The 24,805-nt window shown below is 42.1% G+C and overlaps 1 protein-coding gene across 1 annotated transcript in view; it reads left to right on the forward strand.

Moving 5' to 3' along the window:
- nalf1a (NALCN channel auxiliary factor 1a) overlaps positions 1 to 24,805 on the forward strand; it is an 85,407-nt gene that overhangs the window by 13,196 nt on the left and 47,406 nt on the right. The window lies entirely within an intron of this gene.

Raw genomic sequence — 24,805 nt, forward strand, 5'->3', positions numbered from 1 at the left:
ATTTGCACTTTTCGCACCAAAGTACGTTCATCTCTAGGAGACAGAACGCGTCTCCTTCCTGAGTGGTATGACGGCTGCGTGGTCCCATGGTGTTTATACTTGCATACTATTGTGTGTACAGATGAACGTGGTACCTTCAGGCATTTGGAAATTGCTCCCAAGGATGAACCAGACTTGTGGAGGTCGACAATTTATTTTCTGAGGTCTTAGCTGATTTCTATTTATTTTCCCATGATGTCAAGCAAAGAGGCACTGAGTTTGAAGATAAGCCTTGAAATACATCCACAGGTACACCTCCAATTGACTCAAATGATGTCAATTAGCCTATCAGAAGCTTCTAAAGCCATGACATGATTTTCTGGAATTTTCCAAGCTGTTTAAAGGCACAGTCAACTTAGTGTATGTAAACTTCTGACCCACTGTAACGTTCGTCGTAAGGAGTGGACCAAAATGCAGCGGGTATATTTATCATCTTCTTCTTTATTGAAGGAAAAACACTTAAACAGAAAAAAACGACGAAAACAGTCCCGTAAGGTACACAGACTATACAGGAAACAACCACCCACAAAACACAAGTGAAACAAACCCCAACTAAATATGGCCTCCAATTAGATTCAACGACAACCAGCTGCCTCTAATTGGAGGTCCTACCAAAACCCCAACATAGAAATAGAAAAACTAGATAAACACATAGAAATAGAAAATGTAGAACATAAACCAAAAAACCCAAACCACACAAAACAAACAACCCCCTGCCACGCCCTGACCAAACTACAATAACAAATAACCCCTTTTACTGGTCAGGACGTGACACCCACTGGAATTGTGATACAGTGAATTATAAGTGAAATAATCTGTCTGTAAACAATTGTTGGAAAAATTACTTGTAAACTATCAATATAAAGTCGCACACTCTATGTATAATCTCCCAGCAATTTAATGGGTATTTACCAACGTTTCGGCATCACTGTGCCTTCCTCAAGGTAATGTCATGAATACTTGAACCAGGTTATGTAGGCACACAGTGCAATTAGTGTAACCAATGACAGTGGTGAGGGGTGTGTCATAATCATTAAGTTAATACAAATTAATTTGTGAAACTGTTAAAAAATAGTATATGGTATTTAAATATATTATGCTATTGTTATCATATAGAAACATAATGGAATATTGTACATCATATTACCGTCAACATACATTATTGTTTCATTCAATTTCACATAATTTCGTATTTCATTTTTGTTACAGAAACTGTTTGGCCATAATGACCATTGTTATTTTTGGAGGAAAAAGGGGGAGGCTTGCAAGCAGAAGATACCATCCCAACCGTGAAGCACGGGGGTGGCAGCATCATATTGTGGGGTTGCTTTGCTGCAGGAGGGACTGTTGCACTTCACAAAATAGATGGCATCATGAGGATGGAAAATTATGTGTATATATTGAAGCAACATCTCAAGACATCAGTCAGGAAGTTAAAGCTTGGTCGCAAATGGGTTTTCCAAATGGACAATGACCCCAAGCATACTTCCAAAGTTGTGGCAAAATGGCTTAAGGACAACAAAGTCAAGGTATTGGAGTGGCCATCACAAAGCCCTGACCTCAATCCCATGGAAAATATGTGAGCAGAACTGAAAAAGCATGTGCGAGCAAGGAGGCCTACAAACCTGACTCAGTTACCAGCTCTGTCAGGAGGAATGGGCCAAAATTCACCCAACTTATTGTGGGTAGCTTGTGGAAGGCTAGCCAAAACGTTTGACCCAAGTTCAACAATTAAAAGGCAATGCTACCAAATACAAATAAATAATTGAGTGTGTATAAAAATCTGACCCACTGGGAACGTGATAAAAGAAATAAAAGCTGAAATAAATCATTCTCTCTGCTATTATTCTGACATTTCACATTCTTAAAATAAAGTGGTGATCCTAACTGACCTAAGACATTTTTACATGGATTAAATGTCAGTAATTGTGATAAACGGAGTTGAAATGTTTTTGGCTAAGATGTATGTAAGCTTCCGACTTCAACTGTATATATATATCCATTGATTCTTGAAGAATATAACTTATAAATAGTTTAAGGGGTAACATTTAAATGTCTTGCAATGGCCTATTCAAAGCCCCGACCTCAATCCAATTGAGAATCTGTGGTATGACTTAAAGATTTCTGTACACCAACAGAACCCATCCAATTTGAAGGAGCTAGAGCAGTTTGCCTTGAAGAATGGGCAAAAATCCCAGTGGTTAGATGTGCCAAACTTATAGAGACAAACCCCAAGAGACTTGGGGGGGGGGCATAGTTATGCACGCTCAAGTTTTCTGTAAATCAAATGATACAAACCCTCCAAAAATCAATTTTAATTCCAGGGTGTAAGGCAACAACATAGGAAAAATGCAAAGGGGGTGAATACTTTCGCAAGCCACTGTGGCTACAGTTCGGTTCCCAGGGCTGAGGGCTGGCTCCTGAAACGACTGGCCGCTGATTGAGTTAGCATGTCAGCACCGCCACTGGTGAACGTGACTCTGCCCCACCACCCCCCCCGATGGAACAGCATTGTGGCTGTGTGTGTGTCTCCTTGGAAGATAAGGCTCTCCTTTCCTCTACTGGGGTGTGTGTGTGTGTGTGTTTGTTGCGCTATACTACATGCTGTGGGTACACCCTGCGGGTACACCACCCCACCATAGCTCCCTCCCTCCTTTCCTCCCACCATCCCTGAATGAGGTACAGCCTAATTCAATCACAGCTATGGTATGCTTGTTTTCCTGAATGAGGGAGGAAAGAGGGAGAGGGGGAGAGATTCTGTATGTGTGTCTGTGTATGTGTGTGTAAAGAGAGGGAAAGGCAGGGAGAGAGAGAAAAAGAATGAGGGAGCGAGAGAAACAATATAGATTATGAATGTGTTTGTGAGATATATTATTATATTATAGAGAAGGAGATGTAAAAAAGTATTCTGTGTGTGGGTGGGGGGGGGGGAGAGACAGAACAACAACAGCCAACTGTGATGAGTGGGAGGGAAACTCAGGAGGAGTAGGAGGACTAGGAGGACTTGACAGGTGTCTCCCTCGAGGGTGGCGGATAAAGATACTGTGAGTTAGTGAAAGGCAATGAATGATGTCTCAGGATATGTGTGTGTGGTTGTGTAGGATTACAACAGGAAATAAATATGACTAAACAAAGTTGTCATCTGTGTCGTCATTGTCAGTGTGGTGAACTGTATAAGGTGTGTATACTGTGCCTTTGGAAAGTATTCATTACCCCTTGACTTTTTTCAAAATGTTGTTACGTTACAGCCTTATTCTAAAAATGGATTAAATAAACGATTTCCGCCAGTAGTCTACACACAACACCCCATAATGACAAAGCTAGAACAGGTTTTTAGAATGTTTTGCAATCCCCCCATTCAAACAGAAATACCTTATTTAAATAAGTATTCGGTAAGCGGTACCGGAGCGCCAAGTTTAAGTCCAAAAGGCTTCTTAACAGCTTGTACCCCCAAGCCACAAGACTCCTGAACAGCTAATCAAATGGCTACCCAAACTATTTGCATTGTCCACACACTTTTACACTGCTGCTACTCTCTGTTTATTATCTATGTATAGTCACTTTAATTCTACCTACATGTACATATTACCTCAATTACCTGGACTAAGCGGTGCCCCCGCACATTATCTCTGTACCGGTACCCCCGTATATAGCCTCGCTATTGTTATTTTACTGCTGCTCTTTAATTACTTTTTACTTTTATTTTACTTATCTATTTTTTACTTAACGCTTATTTTTCTTAGAACTGCATGGTTGGTTAAGGGCTTGTAAGTAAGCATTTCACTGTAAGTAGTCGGCGAATGTGACAAATAAAATTAGATTTTATTTTATTTGATAATCAGACCCTTTGCTATGAGACTCGAAATTGAGCTCAGGTGTGTCCTCTTTCCATTGATCATCATTGAGATTTCTACAACATGATTGGAGTCCAACTGTGGCTAATTCAATTGATTGGACATGATTTTGAAAGGCACATACCTGTCTATATAAGGTCCCACAGTTGACAGTGCATGTCAGAGAAAAAAACAAGTCATGAGGTCAAAGGAATTGAGCGTAGAGCTCCGAGACAGGATTGTGTTGAAGCACAGATCTGGGGAAGGGTACCAAAACATTTCTGCAGCATTGAAGTTCCCCAAGAACAAAGTGGCCTCTGTCATTCTTAAATAGAAGACGTTTGGAATAACCAAGACTCTTCCTAGAGCTGGCCGGCCGGCCAATCTGAGCAATCGGGGGAGAAGGGCCTTGGTCATGCAGGTGACCAAGAACATAATGGTCACTCTGACAGAGCTCTAGAGTTCCTTTGTAGAGATGGGATAACCTTCCAGAAGGACAACCATCTCTGCAGCACTCCACCAATCAGGCCTTTATGGTGGAGTGGCCAGTTGGAAGCCACTCCTCAGTAAAAGGCACATGACAGCTCGCTTGGAGTTTACCAAAAGGCACCTAAAGACTCTCAGAGATGAGAAACAAGATTCTCTGGTCTGATAAAACCAAGATTGAACTCTTTGGCATGAATGCCAAGCGTCACATCTGGCGGAAACCTGGCACCATCCCTACGGTGAAGCATGGTGGTGGCAGCATCATGCTGTGGGGATGTTTTTCAGCGGCAGGGACTGTGAGACTAGTCAAGATTGAAGCAAAGATGAACAAAGCAAAGTACAGAGAGATCCTTGATGAAAACCTGCTCCCGAGCACTCAGGACCTCAGACTGGGGCGAAGGTTCAACTTCCAACAGGACAATGACCCTAACCACACAGCCAAGACAATGCAGGAGTGGCTTCGGGACATGTCTTTGAATGTCCTTGAGTGACCCAGCCAGAGCCTGGACTTGAACCCAATCGTACATCTCTGGAGAAACCTAAAAATAGCCATGCAGCAATGCTCCCCTTCCATCCTGATAGAGCTTGAGAAGATCTGCAGAGAAGAATGGGAGAAACTCCCTAAATACAGGTTTGCCAAGCGTGTAGCGTCATACCCAAGAAGACTCATGGCTGTAATTGCTGCCAAAGATGCTTCAACAAAGTACTGAGTAAAGAGTCTGAATATGTAACGTTCGTCATGAGGAATGGACCAAAGCGCAGCGGGTTGAGTGCTCATAATTAAACTTTTAATGTGAACACTGATAAACAACAAAACAAGAAAATGATGAACGACGACAAAACAGTCTTGAAGGCAACACAGAGCAATACAAGAACAACCTCGCACAAAAAGGATGAGAGCAGAGGAGAGAGAGTTAGCTTTAGCAGTGCGGAGAGCCTCCGTGACACAGAGAAGAGCAGTCTCAGTTGAATGCCCAGTCTTGAAACCTGACTGATTAGGATCAAGAAGGTCATTCTGAGAGAGATAGCAAGAGAGCTGGCCAAGGACGGCACGTTCAAGAGTTTTGGAGAGAAAGGAAAGAAGGGATACTGGTCTGTAGTTGTTGACATCGGAGGGATCGAGTGTAGGTTTTTTCAGAAGGGGTGCAACTCTCGCTCTCTTGAAGACGGAAGGGACGTAGCCAGCGGTCAAGGATGAGTTGATGAGCGAGGTGAGGTAGGGGAGAAGGTCTCCGGAAATGGTCTGGAGAAGAGAGGAGGGGATAGGGTCAAGTGGGCAGGTTGTTGGGCGGCCGGCCGTCACAAGACGCGAGATTTCATCTGGAGAGAGAGGGGAGAAAGAGGTCAAAGCACAGGGTAGGGCAGTGTGAGCAGGACCAGCAGTGTCGTTTGACTTAGCAAACGAGGATCGGATGTCGTCAACCTTCTTTTCAAAATGGTTGACGAAGTCATCCGCAGAGAGGGAGGAGGGGGGGAGGGGGAGGAGGATTCAGGAGGGAGGAGAAGGTAGCAAAGAGCTTCCTAGGGTTAGAGGCAGATGCTTGGAGTTTAGAGTGGTAGAAAGTGGCTTTAGCAGCAGAGACAGAAGAGGAAAATGTAGAGAGGAGGGAGTGAAAGGATGCCAGGTCCGCAGGGAGGCGAGTTTTCCTCCATTTCCGCTCGGCTGCCCGGAGCCCTGTTCTGTGAGCTCGCAGTGAGTCGTCGAGCCACGGAGCAGGAGGGGAGGACCGAGCCGGCCTGGAGGATAGGGGACAGAGGAAATCAAAGGATGCAGAGAGGGAGGAGAGGAGGGTTGAGGAGGCAGAATCAGGAGATAGGTTGGAGAAGGTTTGAGCAGAGGGAAGAGATGTAGAGGAGAGAGTAGCGGGAGAGAGAGAGCGAAGGTTGGGACGGCGCAATACCATCCGAGTAGGGGCAGAGTGAGAAGTGTTGGATGAGAGCGAGAGGGAAAAGGATACAAGGTAGTGGTCGGAGACTTGGAGGGGAGTTGCAATGAGATTAGTGGAAGAACAGCATCTAGTAAAGATGAGGTCAAGCGTATTGCCTGCCTTGTGAGTAGGGGGGGAAGGTGAGAGGGTGAGGTCGAAAGAGGAGAGGAGTGGAAAGAAGGAGGCAGAGAGGAATGAGTCGAAGGTAGACGTGGGGAGGTTAACCTCTATGGGCTAGGTGGGATGCAGGCGTCCCACCCGTGGTGCACTCCATCAACAGCAGGTGCATTTCAAGAGCGGCAAATTTGAATCCAAATAAATGTCAAAATTCAAATTTTTCAAACATACAACTATTTTACACCCTTTGAAAGATAAACATCTCCTTAATCTAACCACGTTTTACGATTTCAAAAAGGTTTTACGGCGAAAGCATAAATTTAGAGTATGTTAGGACAGTACATTTACAAGAGTTGTGTGTAATGTTTTGTCAATTCAAAGACAGTCAATTCAATCTCCATCAGATGACACTCCTAGGACATTATGTTAGACAATGCATGCATTTTTAGTTCTATCAAGTTCATATTTATATCCAAAAACAGCGTTTTACTATGGCATTGATGTTGAGGAAATCGTTTCCCTCCAATAACCGGCAGTCAAGTCAGCACCAAAAATTAAATAATTAAAATTAGAAAACATTGGTAAAATATTATATTGTCATTTAAAGAATTATAGATTTACATCTCTTGAACGCAATCAACTTGCCAGATTTAAAAATAACCTTACTGGGAAATCACACTTTGCAATAATCTGAGCACTGCGCCCAGAAAAATACGCGTTGCGATACAGACTAGTCGTCATGTTGGGGAGATCTAAAATCGAAAATACTATGTAAATAATCCATTACCTTTGATTCTCTTCATCAGATGTCACTTCCAGGTATCACAGGTCCATAACGAATGTAGTTTTGTTCAAAAAAGCTCATCATTTATGTCCAAAAATCTCCGTCTTGTTAGCACATGATCTAAGCCCGCCGGACTTCACTTCATGAACGAGGGGAAAAAATATATTTACGTTCGTTCAAACATGTCAAACGTTGTATAGCATAAATCATTAGGGCCTTTTTTAACCAGAACATTAATAATATTCAAGGTGGACGAATGCATTCTCTTTTATAACGTATTGGAACGAGGGTACCCAACATGAACTCGCGCCAGGTGTCTAATGGGCCATCATCGTTCCATGGCTCTTGTTCGGTCAGATCTCCCTCCAGAAGACTCAAAACACTTTGTAAAGGCTGGTGACATCTAGTGGAAGCAATAGGAAGTGCCAAAATATTCCTCAGCCCCTGTGTTTTTCAATGGCATAGGTTTAAAGGTAATACAACACATCAGGTATCCACTTCCTGTCAGAAAATGTCTCAGGGTTTTGCCTGCCAAATGAGTTCTGTTATACTCACAGACACCATTCAAACAGTTTTAGAAACTTTAGTGTTTTCTATCCATATATAATAAGTATATGCATATTCTAGTTACTGGGTAGGATTAGTAACCAGATTAAATCGGGTACATTTTTTTTATCCAGCCGTGCAAATACTGCCCCCTAGCCCTAACAGGTTAAAGTCACCCAGAACTGTGAGAGGTGAGCCATCCTCAGGAAAGGAACTTATCAAGGCGTCAAGCTCATTGATGAACTCTCCAAGGGAACCTGGAGGGCGATAAATGATAAGGATGTTAAGCTTGAAAGGGCTGGTAACTGTGACAGCATGGAATTCAAATGAGGAGATAGACAGATGGGTCAGTGGAGAAAGAGAGAATGTCCACTTGGGAGAGATGAGGATTCCAGTGCCACCACCCCGCTGGCTCGATGCTCTAGGGGTATGCGAGAACACGTAGTCAGACGAGGAGAGAGCAGTAGGAGTAGCAGTGTTATCTGTGGTAATCCATGTTTCCGTCAGCGCCAGGAAGTCTAGGGACTGGAGGGTAGCATAGGCTGAGATGAACTCAGCCTTGTTGGCCGCAGACCGGCAGTTCCAGAGGCTGCCGGAGACCTGGAACTCCACGTGGGTCGTGCGCGCTGGGACCACCAGGTTAGAGTGGCAGCGGCCACGCGGTGTGGAGCGTTTGTATGGCCTGTGCAGAGGAGAGAGAACAGGGATAGACAGACACATAGTAGACAAGCTACAGAAGAGGCTACGGTAATGCAAAGGAGATTGGAATGACAAGTGGACTACACGTCTCGAATGTTCAGGAAGTTAAGCTTACGTTGCAAAAATCTTATTGACTAAAATGATACAGTACTGCTGGCTGGTGGAGTAGGCTAGCTAGCAGTGGCTGCGTTGTTGACTTTGAACGTGTAGCTGGCTAGGTAACCTCGATAGTTTCAGTACTACACCTTGTCATGATACAAAGCAACTTTGTAGCTAGCTAGCTAACATAACACTAATCAAGACGTTCCTTGTAATGTATTTAGTTTCTACAATGCTGCTTGTCGGTAATAGTTGGCTGGGTTAGGAAAAATGCCGTCGCGGGGGACGGAAATAGCTGGCTAGCTAACCTCGATGGCTGGCTAGCTAACAATTATCGAGCTATGACAAAGACAACTAAGTAGCTAGCTAGGTAACACTGCACTAGTCAAATCGTTCCGTTGTAAAGTATTAGTATCTACAGCGCTGCTAGTCGGTAACGGTTGGCTAGCTGGCAGTGGGTTAATGATGACTAGGTGTGTTGACTAAGTCAGGCGCCGCGTCGCGGCTGGCTAGCTCACCTCGATAATACTCAAACTACACAATTATCTTAGATACAGAGACAGCAAAGACAACTATGTAGCTGGCTAACTAACACTAACACCACACTAATCAAGTCGTTACGTTGTAATGTAATAGTTTCTGCAGTGCTGCTAGTCGGTAGAAGTTGGCTAGCTAGCAGTGATGACTAGCTAGCTAGCAGCTAGCAGTGTTGACTACGTTAGGAGGACGAAGATAGCTAGCCTCGATAATTACTCAATTACTCTAAACTACACAATTATCTTTGATACAAAGACGGCTATGTAGCTAGCTAAGAAGAATTGCTCAGATCAAACAAATCAAGCCGTTGTAATGTAGTGAAGTGTAATATTACCTGTGGAGCGAAGCGTGGTGCGACTGCTCGCTCCAAACTTGAGTAACTTAAAGTACAACCCGAACCATATAAAACAAATACCCCCTGCCACGTCCTGACCAAACTACAAAATAACCCCTATACTGGTCAGGACGTGACAGAATACTTATGTAAATATTTCTAAAAACCTGTTTTTGCATTGTCATTATGGGATATTGCGTGTAGATTGATTAAATAATTTTTTTCCTTCACCAATTTTAGAATAAGGCTTTAACGTAACAAAATGTGGAAAATGTCAAGTGGTCTGAGAACTTTCCGAATGCCAGTCAAATGTTTAGACACACCTACTCATTAAAGGGTTTTTCTTAATTTTTTACTATTTTCTACATTGTAGAATAATAGTGAAGACATCAAACTATGAAATATTACATATGGAATCATGTAGTAGCCATCAAAGTGTTAAACAAATCAAAATATATTTTCATTTTTAGATTCTTCAAAGTAGCCACCCTTTGCCTTGATGACAGCTTTGCACACTCTTGGCATTCTCTCAACCAGCTTCATGAGGAATGCTTTTCCAGCAATCTTGGATTTCCCACATATGCTGAGCACTTGTTGGCTGCTTTTCCTACACTCTGCGGTCCAACTCACCCCAAACCATCTCAATTGTGTTGAGGTCGGGTGATTGTGGAGGACAGGTCATCTCATCCAGCACTTCATCACTCTCCTTCTTGGTCAAATAGCCCTTACACAGCCTGGAGGTGTTTTGGTCATTGTCCTGTTGAAAAACAAATGATAGTCCCACTAAGTGCAAACCAGATGGGATAGCGTATCGCTGCAGAATGCTGTGGTAGCCATGCTGGTTAAGTGTGCCTTGAATTCTAAATAAATCACAGACAGTGTCACCAGGAAAGCACTTCCACACCATCACACATCCTCCTCCATGCTTCACGGTTGGAACCACACATGCGGAGATCATCCATTTACTTACTCTGCGTCTCACAAAGACACAGCGATTGGAACCAAAAATCTCAAATTTGGACTCATCAGACCCAATAACAGATTTTGATTGTTTGTGTTTCTTGGCCCAAGCAAGTCTCGTCTTATTATTGGTGACCTATTACATTTACATTTACGTCATTTAGCAGACGCTCTTATCCAGAGCGACCCTATAGTCGTGGTTTGTTTCCAGCAAATCAACCATGAATGCCTGATTCACGTAGTCGTCTCTGTGAGATGTGTATGTTACTTGAACTCTGAAGCATTTATTTGGGCTGTATTCTAAGGTGCATTTTACTTTAATGAACTTATCCTCTGCAGCAGAGGTAACTCTGGGTCTTCCTTTCCTGTGGCGGTCCTCATGAGAGCCAGTTTCATCATAACACTTGATGGTTTTTGCGACTGCACTTGAAACTTTCAAGGTTCTTGACATTTACCACATTGACTGACCTTCATGTCTTAAAGTAATGATGGACTGTCGTTTCTCTTTGCTTATTTGAGCTGTTCTTGCCATAATATGGACTTGGTCTTTTACCAAATAGGGCTATCTTCTGTATACCACCCCTACCTTGTCACAAAACAACTGATTGGCTCAAATGCAAATGAACTTTTAAGGCACACCTGTTAATTGAAATGCATTCTAGGGGACTACCTTCATGAAGCTGGTTGAGATAATGCCATGAGCTGCCAAGAGCTGTGCAAAGCTGTCATCAAGGCAAAGGGTGGCTACTTTGAAGAATCTCAAATATAAAATATATTTTCATTTGTTTAACATTTCTTTGGTTACTACATGATTCCATATGTGTTATTTCATAGTTTTGATGTCTTCACTACTATTCTACATTGTAGAAAATATGGAAAAACCCTTTAATGAGTAGGTGTCCAAACTTTTGACTGGTACTGTACATCACATAATGTATGTTGTGTAAGTCATTTGTGAGCTTTTGAAATTTTTTCCTCTTGAAAGATAGTAAACATGATCAGTCAGTCCATCCATCCACCCACCCATCCATTTATCCATCCATTAGAATATCCTCGCTCTGAAGGTTTATTATAGCTTTACTGTAAGTATTTTTAATGTAAAGCTAAAAAAAGTTACAATAAGTAATGCCAAAATTCAAGTTACTCAGTGGTTGGACCACATCATCATGGTGAAAGGTAAATCGTAAAGATGAAATACCTGAGTGAATGTATTTTAGGCTTTCACTGTTAGTTTTTTTCAATTGCTCACAAGCATCAGTCAATACTGAAGCCACTTTTTAAAAACTCTTCACACAGTCTGCATTACCAACATGCATCTTGGCCAAACAGTTAATCTCACCTCCAAAACTCAATTAAACCACCAAAACGCTTCATACATATCTCAAAATAAGCTCGTTCGACCATAACACTGGCAACAATTCTCACTCAGAAAGCATACATTGTCACTCATAACACACTGACCTAAAAAACATTGACAACAGGGAGCATTACATAAATAATTAACTTTTTTCTTTGGAGTCTGAATGATTTCACAAAAATAAGTATTTCATTATAGAATAAGAATAACACCTTTTCACTTTATTGACTGTACTAAAGTATATGTACAAGAATGAATCAGAAATGCAGCAATTTGCTTCAATAGCCTTTATTCTTTTCTATATCTTTGCATATAATAATTTTCTTGTGAAAAATAAAAAGTTTAAAAAACAAATTCCTGAAATTCCAGGGCTGCAATAATAAGTACAAAAAATTACATCAACAACATGTATAGTCTAATCACTCATACTGTACAGTACTGTGGGTGTTCTAGTTCTCCCTCTCTCCTATTTGGCCACAAGTTCTCATCAACATCACATCTTATGTCTTCTCTGGTGATGCATCTTGGAAAGTATCTTCTGGAATGTCTAATCCAACCCTGGCAGTCTTCAGGAGAAGTGTCTCCACACCCTGCATTCATGGCATCCGTAAGAACATATGGTCATGTGGATGGTGATCATAAACCTTCCACCTCCACGCAGAGAAAACTCCTATGGGGTTTAGGAAGGGGGAGTATGGCGTCAGGAATAGTACTGACATCCTGGGATGTGCAGCAAAACAGTCTGTGACTGCAGCAGAGTGGTGGAATGCCACATTATCCCACACAATGAAGGTAGGGGAGTTTCTTGCCCCTCTCTCCTCCACTGGCACAAGTCGATTATGCAGGTCATCCAGAAAGTAAATGAGCCTCTCCGTATTGTAGGGGCCAATGAGTGGTTTGTGTAACAGCAAACCATCATTGGACAGTGCTGCACACATTGTGATGTTAGCTCCTCTCTGGCCTGGGACATCCACGGCTGCTCTCTGTCCAATCACATTTCTTCCCCTGCAGCGTTTTTTGCCAGGTTGAATCCAGCTTCATCCACAAAGATGAATGTATGTGCAGATTGTCTGGCTTCCATCTCCATTATTCTCCAAAATCGAGTAAATATACAGTTTTACAGTACTTTACATTACGCATAGCTGTGTATGTACCCTGTTTGGCAACGAGACTAAAAACAGGACACTTGGGTAGGCTTTCAGCTGAGATTTTTCAATATGGTTTCAATATGTTTACTGCAGAAATGCACAACATTTGCCATCATTCTGTTTTGAATGTGTTTTTAACAGTTTTGGAAACAGTGTGTTAGCATTTGAAAAACATGTGCTACAAATATATAGTTTTGCAGGTGGTGGAGTATGAATGAGAAAAGAGTTCATGGATTTCGAAGAATGTGGTCATTGAATGCGTTTTGTGTGAAAGCAATGAAAAATGATTCACAGTTTGGTCCACATACACTTCTGTTTCACTGACTGTGTGAAGCGTTATGACAATGTGACTTCAGTTTTGACCAATGCATGTTAGCAATTGAAAAAAATGTAATAATTAAGAGTCTTTTGACGGACCTGTGTGACAATCTAAGTAACATAATAACAAATCCCCTTCAAAAACAGTCAATTTAAACTACAGATCATGGGCTCCTTCTCAATCCACCACATCCGTCTATGTCGGCCTTTCGCATCTGCGGTGGAAGTTGGCCGAGCTACAGCGGTGTTTGTCAGACTATGAGACATCCCGAAAATCGTTCTTCTCACAAAAACGACTGTAACGTCCCAATGGTTTGGTCTACAAATATGACCACTCTATGGAAATATGAGACTCTCATGAACATGATGGTGTTCTCCCTTTTGCCTTACGACCCCAAAAAGTGTCACAGGACTCGTAAGAAGGTAACCCTTACAAATGAATGGAAGTATGGATGTAGTTTTGTGCCACCAAAAATAAGGGGTTAAATATATGTTCAAAAAACTAAAATATTTCCTGATCTTTCTTATAACTCCTCGACATAGGACAGACACTTCAAAACCTTATTCATTATTATGTATTTTTTTACTGTCTTTTTTTTGCCATTTATGAAGGTGTAATTCAACGTTTCTATGGGCTACAGTAGTGAAGACCAAATTCAATATTTTATCAAATAAAAATAAAAAAGATGCCTAAAGCGTTCCTAAAATTCTAAATCATATAGCTAAATGATCCATGGTCAGACCATCTTAAAACAATTCCATACATTAGCTTAGTAGAACCCCCCCCATTTCCAGGCTTGTAAGACATATGACAAATAATTAACCTTTTTCTGTTTAGAAACATATCGACATCATGAATGGACATAAATGGAACATTATGAGTATTCATGACTGTGTGTATTTGTGTGGGCATGACTGTGTGTGTCTGTGTGTATGTTCATGATTGTGTGTGTCCATGTTCATGATGACTGTGTGTTTGTGTGTGTGTGTGTGTGTGTGTGTATTGTGTGTATGAGCATGTTCATGACTCTGTGTGTGTGTGTGGGGGGGGGGGGAGGGGTTCTACCTGTCTGCCCCCTCTTGAAATTGTATCTGCATGTTGGAGGGCCTGGACATTATGAGGGAGTATTAGCAGTGAGAGGGGGAGCGAAAAAGAGTGAGAGAGAGAGATGGCGAGAGAGAGAAAATGCAAATGCTAGCATTGTCTCTGTTTCACAGGTGTGCACAGGGGCCTTTGTGTCTCTCATTAGCACCAATGCTATCATCTTCTAGGGCCTGGCGGGAGGAGCACAGAGCTCTCTCTCTTAGTCTCTCTTTCTTTGCTCCCATTTTCTCTCTCTCTCTCTGCTTCACTCAAAAAATAATGGGTTAAAACAACCCAGTTTGGGTAAATATTGGACAGAACACATGTTGGGTTATTTTGACCCAGCCAGTTGGGTCACTTAGTTGGATTGTTGGGTAATTGAGCAATGGGTAGCCTACGAAACAGATTTGAGGAGGTAGCGAGGTAACTTTGGCCAACTCTGAGTTCAACTCGGGGTAACTGGTTATACAAAAGTGGCAAACCTTTTTGCCAGGCAATGAATCCTTCATACCTACCCTACTTTAGGGCAGGCTAACTCACGGCTAACTCCACTTACCCTGAATTAAATTTGACATGTATTCATGGCTGCCAAAGGTAGCCAGGCTTCTCCCAAAAATAGACCAAGAAAAAAACATTGACATTTTTTAATAATTTATCTTTCATCTCTGTTTCATAACTTTCTTTCAGTTCGCAAGAGGCTGAATGTATCTCGCCCTAGAAAGCATCCGAGCGAACGAAACAGTAGCCCTGTATCTCGGTATGTGTAGCGTATCTATATGATGCTTTCTGGTCAGAAAGAGTGTGACATTCTTGCCGCCCATACCATTGAATGCAAGGGAAGCCAACTAGCATTTGACCTCCCTTGATAGAAACAAATATAACATAATAGCCAATCAGCTTTGAGCTAAACTGAGCAAACTCAGCTGTGAATGCTCTTATTGCACCAAAACAAAGTGTCAAGGGAAGCCAGTTTGAATTTGGCTTCAGACCAATCACATCACAAGGCAAATGTCAATATTGACAGAACATTTTTAATTGTTGCATCTTGTTGTGTTGTTATCCACCAGGGGCTAGGTAGGTAGCTAAAACCGCCCCTTTCCTAAATTAGCCATGGATGGAGATAGGGATTTGGACTTGGGGTTTTATTTAATTCTCCAACCATAAATCCATACCCCTGCCCCTGACCTGAATGTTTTAAGCTAATGTTAACTAGCTGGCCTGGCAGGAGTTAGGTTAGCAAGCAAGAATTTTAGCCAGGTAGCCTAGGACAGCAAAAACTAAAAGCGTGTACTGTATGACAGAGTCATAGACTGTTTAGGCAACATTAAAGAGAAGGATGGCATTTGTGTTTCTCTACAACTAGGATGAGTCAACATGTTTTTTCTACACACACACATGCATACACACACACAGAAATCAGTACCATGGACAGCCACATCATATTTACCTTATGCGATTGGTCTAAATCGTTTTCGGTATCTTTTAGTTGTCACTGTATTAGACTAAGCATAGGTGATTAGATGATGTTGAAATGTTGAAGTTGAAATGGTGCTTTGCAACTTGCAGTAATTCTCCGTGGTTCTAAATCAATAGTTATTTAGTAGTCCAAAAATGTCGGAAACATTACCTTGCTTGACCATGCTGTAGGTCATGTAACTGTTTGTTAATTGCAATATGTTTTGTGAACTTCACAGGGCAGATGATGTTTTCCTATTTGTAATGAAACAAATATATGGTTGAATTTATTCTGCCACTGTGACTTATTGTCTCGGCCTTAGGCCTACAGATCACGCTGTCAAGGCATATGAACTAACAGGTTATAAAGCAAACAACGCAATTATCACAACACACAGGTTGTTATTTGGCTTTTTTTTCTGGATTGGCTTCCCCAGTGATTTTACCCATGCACTGTTACTGCTGAGCCATGAGTTGAGGACCAATGAAATTAGATTTCCTCTCTCTTGCAAGATTGCATCATCATCCCCTTCATTTGTGAAAGATGACAGAGCCAATATTTTATTAATCAAATGTTTATTCATGTTTTAATTTAATGTTAAATATATCACATTAAAATTTAGTAATGACAAAATGCATTTTAAACTTCACACACTTTTTTACAACTTAATACAATTATTTTATCAACAGAAGTGGGATTGATAAGCACACAAGTCAGCATTAATGATAAGTAATAAAGACATCACTTCTAAAAGCCTATTTCACACCATAGCTTGCTGAATTTGCTAAATAACTTTTCTTTCATTTTGATTTTGGCACAAATGAAAAGGTGGCACTGACTCGCCCATGGATCGATGTTTTAGCATTGTTTCAATGAAGAGTTTGGCATTTAACTAGCCATGTGCGAAAAGCATGCTCAGTTGCAAGCCCGCAAGAGTTAGTGGCATGCGGACGAGCAATATCCACCGTAGCAGAACAAATGAAGCCTGAGTTGGAATGTGAAGCTAACTGAAGCTGGTTAGCTTTAGAAAACCCTGAGTAGATCTACAATGAACAAAAATATAAACGCAATATGTAAAGTGTTGGTCCCATGTTTTACGAGCTGAAATAAAAGATCCCATATGCACAAAAAGCTTATTTCTCTCAAATGTTGTGCACAAATTTGTTTACATCCCTGTTTGTGAGCATTTCTCTTTTGCCAAGATAATCCATCCACCTAACATGTGTGACATATAGAGAAGCTGATTAAAGAGCATAATCATTACACCTTGTGATGGGGACAATTAAAGGTCACTCTAAAATGTGCAGTTTTGTCACACAACACAATGCCACAGATGTCTCAAGTTTTGAGGGAGCATGCAATTGGCATGCTGACTGCAGGAATGTCCACCAGAGCTGTTGCCTGAGAATTGAATGCTCATTTCTCTACCATAAGCTGCCTCCATTGTCATTTTAGAGAATTTGGCAGTGCGTCCAAATGGCCTCACAACTGCAGACCAACTGTAACCACGCCAGCCGAAGACCTCCACATCTGGCTTCTTCATCTGCAGGATTGTCTGAGACCAGCCACCTGGACAGCTGATGAAACTGGGCTTGCACAACCAAAGAAGTTCTGCACAAGCTGTCAGATATCGTCTCAGGGAAGTTCTGCGTGCTCGTCGTCCTCACCAGGGTCTTGACTTGGCTCCAGTTTGGCGTCGTACCTGACTTCAGTGGGCAAATGCTCACCTTCGATGGACACTCTAGAGAAGTGTGCTCTTCATGGATGAATCCCGGTTTCTACTGTACTGGGCAGATGGCAGACAGCGTGTATGGAATCGTGTGGGCTGCTGTCACGTCCTGACCAGTAAAAGGGGTTATTTGTCATTGTAGTTTGGTCAGGGCGTGGCAGGGGGTGTTTGTTTTGTGTGTTTCGGTGTTTTGTGGTTTAGGTTCTATGTTATCTATTTCTATGTTTATATCTAGTTTTCTATTTCTATGTTTTTTTTTCAATGATCTCCAATTAGAGGCAGCTGGTTGTCGTTGTCTCTTATTGGAGGCCATATTTAGTTGTGTTTGTTTCACTTGTGTTTTGTGGGTGGTTGTTTTCCTGTATAGCCTGTGTTGCCTTACGGAACTGTTTCGTAGTTTTGTTTATTTTGTTCAAGTGTTATCTTTAATAAATTAAGAAGATGAGCACTTTACCCGCTGCGCCTTGGTCCAATCCCTACGATGCCTATGACATTTGCCGATGTCAACGTTGTGAACAGAGTGCCCCATGTTGGCAGTGGGGTTATGGTATGGGCAGGCATAAGCTACGGACAAACAAAATTGCATTTTATCGATGGCAATTTGAAAGCACAGCAACAGCATTTTCCAGTTACCGCCAATATCTAGCAATTTCGCACATCTATTGAAGAGGAGTGGGACATCATTCCAAAGGACGCAATCAACATCCTGATCAGCTATCAACATCCTGATCAACTCTATGTGAAGGAGATGTGCAGCACTGTATTAGGTAAATCGTGGTTGACTGGCTGTCTGATCCACTCCCCTATCTGCATTGTTCTCAAGGGCTGACCATGTTCGGTGTTAATTAGTTTCAGGTACACATCTGAAGCTTTTGGAGAGAGGATATTTTGGCTGCGTTCCAGATCCTCAATCATTTTACAGATGTGTAAATAGCATTGTCTGAGATCCTGAGGCCTATTGTCGTGCAATTCATCCACCGCTATCATTTCATGTTTCAGCATGATCATGCACGGCCCCACGTTGCAAGGATCTGTACACAATTCATGGAGGCTGAAAATGTCCCAGTTCTTCCATGGTCTGCATACTCACCAGACATGTCACCCATTGAGCATGTTTGGGATGCTCTTGATCAACATGTATGACAGCATGTTCCAGTTCTTGCCAATATCCAGCAATTTCACATAGCCATTGAAGAGGAGTGGGCCATCATTCCAAAGGCCACAATCAAAATCCTGTCAACTCTATGCGAAGGAGATGTGTCGCGCTGCATGAGATAAATCGTGGTCACACCAGATATTGACTGGTTGTCTGATCCAATCCCATACCTTTTGTGTATTGTTCTCAAGGGCTGACCATGTTCGGTGTTAATTAGTTTCAGGTACAAACTTGAAGCTTTTGGGGAGAGGATGTATTGGCTGCGTTCCGGATCCTCAATCATTTTCTAGATGTTTAAATAGCATTTTCTGAGTCAGAACGGCCAATAAGGGCAGGAGCCTTTCTACTGTTTCTGTAACATGAGGCAGCTTGACATACATGTACACCCCTTCCCGGAACAGGATGCTAGTCTGTCATAAGGCCTTTCCAGAAGTGTGCACTTGCACAACTTGCACACTTTCCTTCATGTATTTAAAAGCACCTGACTTGTGAAGGCGAAGTGAGTTTCCAATATTGTTAAACCCATGTGGAAAAATTTTACAAATCATACAACCAGAATCGCTCAAGCAAACCGGAAAACAATAGTTAACCTTAGATTTCCCTAGATTTTAAGTACACAGGCTGTGGGCTGGCATGATTCATTACAATATGGCTGAATTCAATCAGAAGCAAAGAAGATCAGAGATAGCACGATTTACATTTAAAGGTAATGTTTCCATGTTATGTTAGTATTGTGGAGTAAATACAAAGTTGTTGATTCATCGTAAATTTTCTCCTATCACAGTCATTAAACTCTATAACTGTTTTAAAGTCACCATTCTCCTCATGGTGAAATCCCTGCGTGGTTTCCTCCCTCTCCGGAAACTGAATTAGGAAGGACGCCTGTATCTTTATAGTGACTGGGTGTATTGATACACCACTCTTCGGGTTGGTACAGTCATACTGTTGACACTATGGTGTTGTGTCTATTTTGAATCTCTTGAAACATGATCCCTGTGAGAGGCCATGTACAAAACTTTGATATACTGAGTTTCTTCCAAATATTGTGCAGACATACTTTCTGTTTTATCACAAAAATGTCAGTTTATTGTCTTGTTACTTCAATGTTGTGCTAACTAAAAGGCATAAAAAAATGTGTCGTATCACAACCATTGTGTCAAATGTGCTGTACATCAGTTATACAGCCTGAGTATGTATGGGGCCAGAGAGTGACTAGTCACCCTGCATGAGAGAGACAAACAAATGTTACGTATAAGCAGGTCAGATCTTGGGGAAAAATGCAACTATAAGTCAGTGGCAATGGTTGTTATATAACTCTTATATGCCTTTTAACCGTTCTTATAATTGTGTAACAAAGGTCATTAAACGTGGGACAGTGGTCAGCATTGGGCTATTAATGACTGTCCAAAAGTCATGCATTTGTGTAAATTTGCCTGTATGCTCAATAATACTCTGTAGGCTATTACTAAGCGAAGGCATATATTCTCAGTCTTTCTTATTCTCATTGTCTTTCTATGTTTCTTCATTGATCAAACTGCTGTAGATGTTGTGTGTGTGTGTGTGTGTGTGTGTGTGAGAGAATTTGAGTTTAAATGCACATTTACAACCACAGGTTATGTTGTGTGTGTATATATATATATATATATATATATATATATATATATATACAGTTGGAAGTTTACATACACATAGGTTGGAGTCATTAAAACTCGTTTTTCAACCACTCCACAAATTTCTTGTTAACAAACTATAGTTTTGGCAAGTCGGTTAGGACATCTACTTTGTGCATGACACAAATTTTTCCAACAAATGTTTACAGACAGATTATTTCACTTATAATTCCCTGTTTCCCAGTTCCAGTGGGTCAAACGTTTACATACAGTAAGTTTACTCTGCCTTTAAACAGCTTGGAAATATCCAGAAAATGATGTCATGGCTTTAGAAGCTTCTGATAGGCTAATTGACATCATTTGAGTCAATTGGAGGTGTACCTGTGGATATATTTCAAGGCCTACTTTCAAACTCAGTGCCTCTTTGCTTGACATAATGGGAACATCTAAATAAATCAGCCAAGACCTCATAAAAAAATCGTAGTTCTCCACAAGTCTGGTTCATCATTGGGAGCAATTTCCAAATGCCTGAAGGTACCACGTTCATCTGTACAAACAATAGTACGCAAGTATAAACACCATGGGCCCACACAGCTGTCATACCGCTCAGGAAGGAGACGCGTTCTGTCTCCTAGAGATGAACGTACTTTGGTGCGAAAAGTGCAAATCAATCCTGAATGCAACAGGTGTAGACCTTACAGTGAAATGCTTACTTACGAGCCCCTGTCCAACAATGCAGTTTGAAAAAAAATAAGTTTAAGAATAAGAAATAAAATAACAAGTACTTAATGAGCAGCAGTTGAATAACAATAGCGAGACTATATACAGGGGGGTACCGGTACAGAGTCAATGTGCGGGGGCACCGGTTAGTTGAGGTAATATGTACATGAAGGTAGAGTTATTAAAGAGACTATACATAGATGATAACAAAAGAGAGTAGCAGCGGTGTAAAAGGGGGGGAGGGGGGCAATGCAAATTGTCTGGGTAGCCATTCGATTAGGTGTTCAGGAGTCTTATGGCTTGGGGGTAGAAGCTGTTTAGAAGCCTCTTGGACCTAGACTTGGCGCTCCGGTACCGCTTGCCGTGCGGTAGCAGAAAGAACAGTCTATGACTAGGGTGGCTGGAGTCTTTGACAATTTTTAGGGCCTTCATCTGACACCACCTGCTTTAGAGGTCCTGGATGGCAGGAAGCTTGGCCCCAGTGATGTACTGGGTCGTTCACACTACCCTCTGTAGTGCCTTGCTGTCGGAGGCCGAGCAGTTGTCATTCCAGGCAGTGATGCACCCAGTCAGGATGCCCTCGATGGTGCAGCTGTAGAACCTTTTGAGGATCTGAGGACCCATGCCAAATCTTTTCAGTCTCCTGAGGAGGAACAGGTTTTGTCATGCCCTCTTCACGACTGTCTTGGTGTGCTTGGACCATGTTAGTTTGTTGGTAATGTGGACACCAAGGAGCTTGAATCTCTCAACCTACTCCACTGCAGCCCCGTCGATGAGAATAGGGGCGTGCTCGGTCCTCTTTTTCGTGTAGTCCACAATCATCTCCTTTGTCTTGATCACGTTGAGGGAGAGGTTGTTGTCCTGGCACCACATGGCCAGGTCTCTGACCTCCTCCCTATAGGCTGTCTCGTCGTTGTCGGTGATCAGGTCTACCACTGTTGTGTCATCGGCAAATTGAATGATGGTGTTGGAGTCCAGGTGGGAAAGGGTAGTGTGGAGCGCAATAGAGATTGCAACATCTGTGGATCTGTTGGGGCGGTATGCACATTGGAATGGGTCTAGGGCTTCTTGGATAATGGTGTTGCTGTGAGCCATGACTAGCCTTTCAAAGCACTTCATGGCTTCAGACGTGAGTGCTACGGGTCAGTAGTCATTTAGGCAGGTTACCTTAGTGTTCTTGGGCACAGGCACTATGGTGGTCTGCTAAAAACATGTTGGTATTACAGACTCGGACAGAGAGAGGTTGAAAATGTCAGTGAAGACACTTTTGCTAGTTGGTCAGCGCATGCTCGCAGTACATGTCCTGGTAATCCGTCTGGCCCTGCGGCCTTGTGAATGTTGACGTGTTAAAAGGTCTTACTCATATCGGCTGCGGAGAGCATGATCACACAGTCTTCCGGAACAGCTGGTGCTATGATGCATCTTTCAGTGTTATTTACCTCGAAGCGAGCATAGAAGTAGTTTAGCTCATCTGGTAGGCTCATGTCACTGGGCAGCTCTCGGCTATGCTTCCCTTTGTGGTCTGTAATGGTTTGTAAGCCCTGCCACATCCAAGCGTCAGAGCCGGTGTAGTATGATTCAATCTTAGTCCTGTATTGATGCTTTGTTTGATGGTTCGTCGGAGTGCATAGTGGGATTTCTTAAAAGCTTCCAGGTTAGAGTATAAATGGTGCCGGAGAAGAATCAGACATTTACGCGCCCCCAACCGATTGTGTTTTTTTGGTTCGTTTATTTGCGTTGTTTGTAACTTATTTTTTATATTATTTTGTACATAATGTTGCCTCTACCGTCTCTTATGACCAAAAATAACTTCTGGACATCAGGACTGTGATTACTCACCACGGACTGGCAGAACCCTTTTTTTTCCTTTAACGAGCCTGACGAGCCCGACGTGAACGATATACTGCTTTCTTGGGAACAGGCCCAGATCCCCATGATTTGCGTGAAGAGAAGGTGGAGAAAAAGGGGCGGGAGGGCGGGCTGCCTTTTTGAGAATTCGTAGGCAATCGAATAAACCCCCACTTCCATTCTGTTAGCAAACGTGCAATCTTTGGACAATAAAATAGATGACCTACGCGGAAGATTAAACTACCAATGCGGCATTCAAAACTGTAATATCTTATGCTGCACGGTGTCGTGGCTGAACGACGACACTATCAACACACAGCTGGCTAGTAAGACAAGGGTCGGCAGACTATGTATTTTTGTAAATAACAGCTGGTGCACGATATCTAAGGAAGTCTCGAGCTATTGCTTGCCTGAGGTAGAGTATCCCATGATAAACTGTAGACCACACTATCTACCTAGAGAGTTTTCATTTGTATTCTTTGTAGCTGTTTACATACAACCACAGTCAGAGGCTGGCACTAAGACAGCATTGAATGAGCTGTATTCCACCATAAGCAAACAAGAAATTGCTCATCCAGAGGCGGCGCTCCTAGTAGACTTAAATGCAGGGAAACTTACATCTGTTTTACCTAATTTTTATCTGCATGTTAAACGTGCAACCAGAGGATAAAAAACTCTGTACCACCTTTACTCCACACACAGAGACACATACAAAGCTCTCCCTCGCCCTCCATTTGGCAAATCTGACCATAATTCTATCCTCCGGGTTCCAGCTTACAAGCAAAAATTAAAGCAGAAAGCATCAGTGACTAGATCAATAAAAAAGTGGTCAGATGAAGAAGATGCTAAGCTACAAGACTGTTTTGCTGGCACAGACTGGAATATGTTCAGGGATTCCTCCGATTGCATTGAGGAGTACACCACATCAGTCATTGGCTTTATCAATAAGTGCATCGATGACGTCATCCCCACAGTGACCGTACATACATACCCCAACCAGAAGCCATGAATTACAGGCAACATCCGCACTGAGCTAAATATATACAGTGGTTTCTCCTTTAAAAGTTGCAAGTTTACGCCGCGGGACTTAGAGGTCCTTTGTGGTTTAGTACGGTACCCTGCGTCACCACTTCATTGCTCCAGACCAGAGAAAGGGGGAGGTAGAGCTTTTGGGTCCTACTGTCTCTAACTGACAATGAATGGGCGACATAAAGCTAGAAACTGATATTTGTGCACAACATCAGTATTACTTACTAAAACTGTTGTTACACTAAGGTTTTTATTCTTTTATTTTGTTAGTAAAATAATCCTCTTATTGTAGTACTGTAGGCCACTCCCGACTGGTCACGTTGTACAGCGGCTGAGTGGCGCAACGGTCTAAGATGCTGGTTCAGTACCTGTGCTGGACTTGACTGGGAGACCCATGAGGTTATTTTAGGTTTTTGGTTTTTCTCCCTCTAAAAACAGAAATAAATCATTCTAAATAACAAACTGGATTTATTTACAAATTAGTAATAATGTCTCACCCCATTTTCAAGAATGGTATTTTTCTCGCTGATTTTACGTTATTTGAAAACGAAATCATCTCCAAAATATTATTCTTTTTTAAACAAAGCAATTATTATTATTATTCATTTAGAATTATAAAAAAGACCGTTGGATATTCTCACAGATATATTATTAACCCTGTTATTAGCAGGACAATATATATTGGTCATATTGGTCATGGCTCCCGAGTGGCGCACAATGGGACTGCCAAGCAGTTCTCCAGCAGTATCCAACGAAAGTGCGCGAGGTTCAAGGCACGAGGGCAGGGGGCACAGGATGGGCCACAGAGCCGCACACAGAAGACCGACCTAGCCCATGGGGAAGGAAGGAGGAGGAAGGGGGAGGGGGTTGCACTAATAATGGCGCTGCCTAGGGAAACGTTCCCGCTGTACTGTTCTTAGTGCCAGTCTGCACATTCAAACTAAAACATTGTAAGTAATAATGGCATATTTATGCATTCATTAAAAAA

Source organism: Salmo salar, chromosome ssa17 (genome assembly GCF_905237065.1).
Source record: "Salmo salar chromosome ssa17, Ssal_v3.1, whole genome shotgun sequence".
Taxonomy (NCBI): Eukaryota; Metazoa; Chordata; class Actinopteri; order Salmoniformes; family Salmonidae; genus Salmo; species Salmo salar.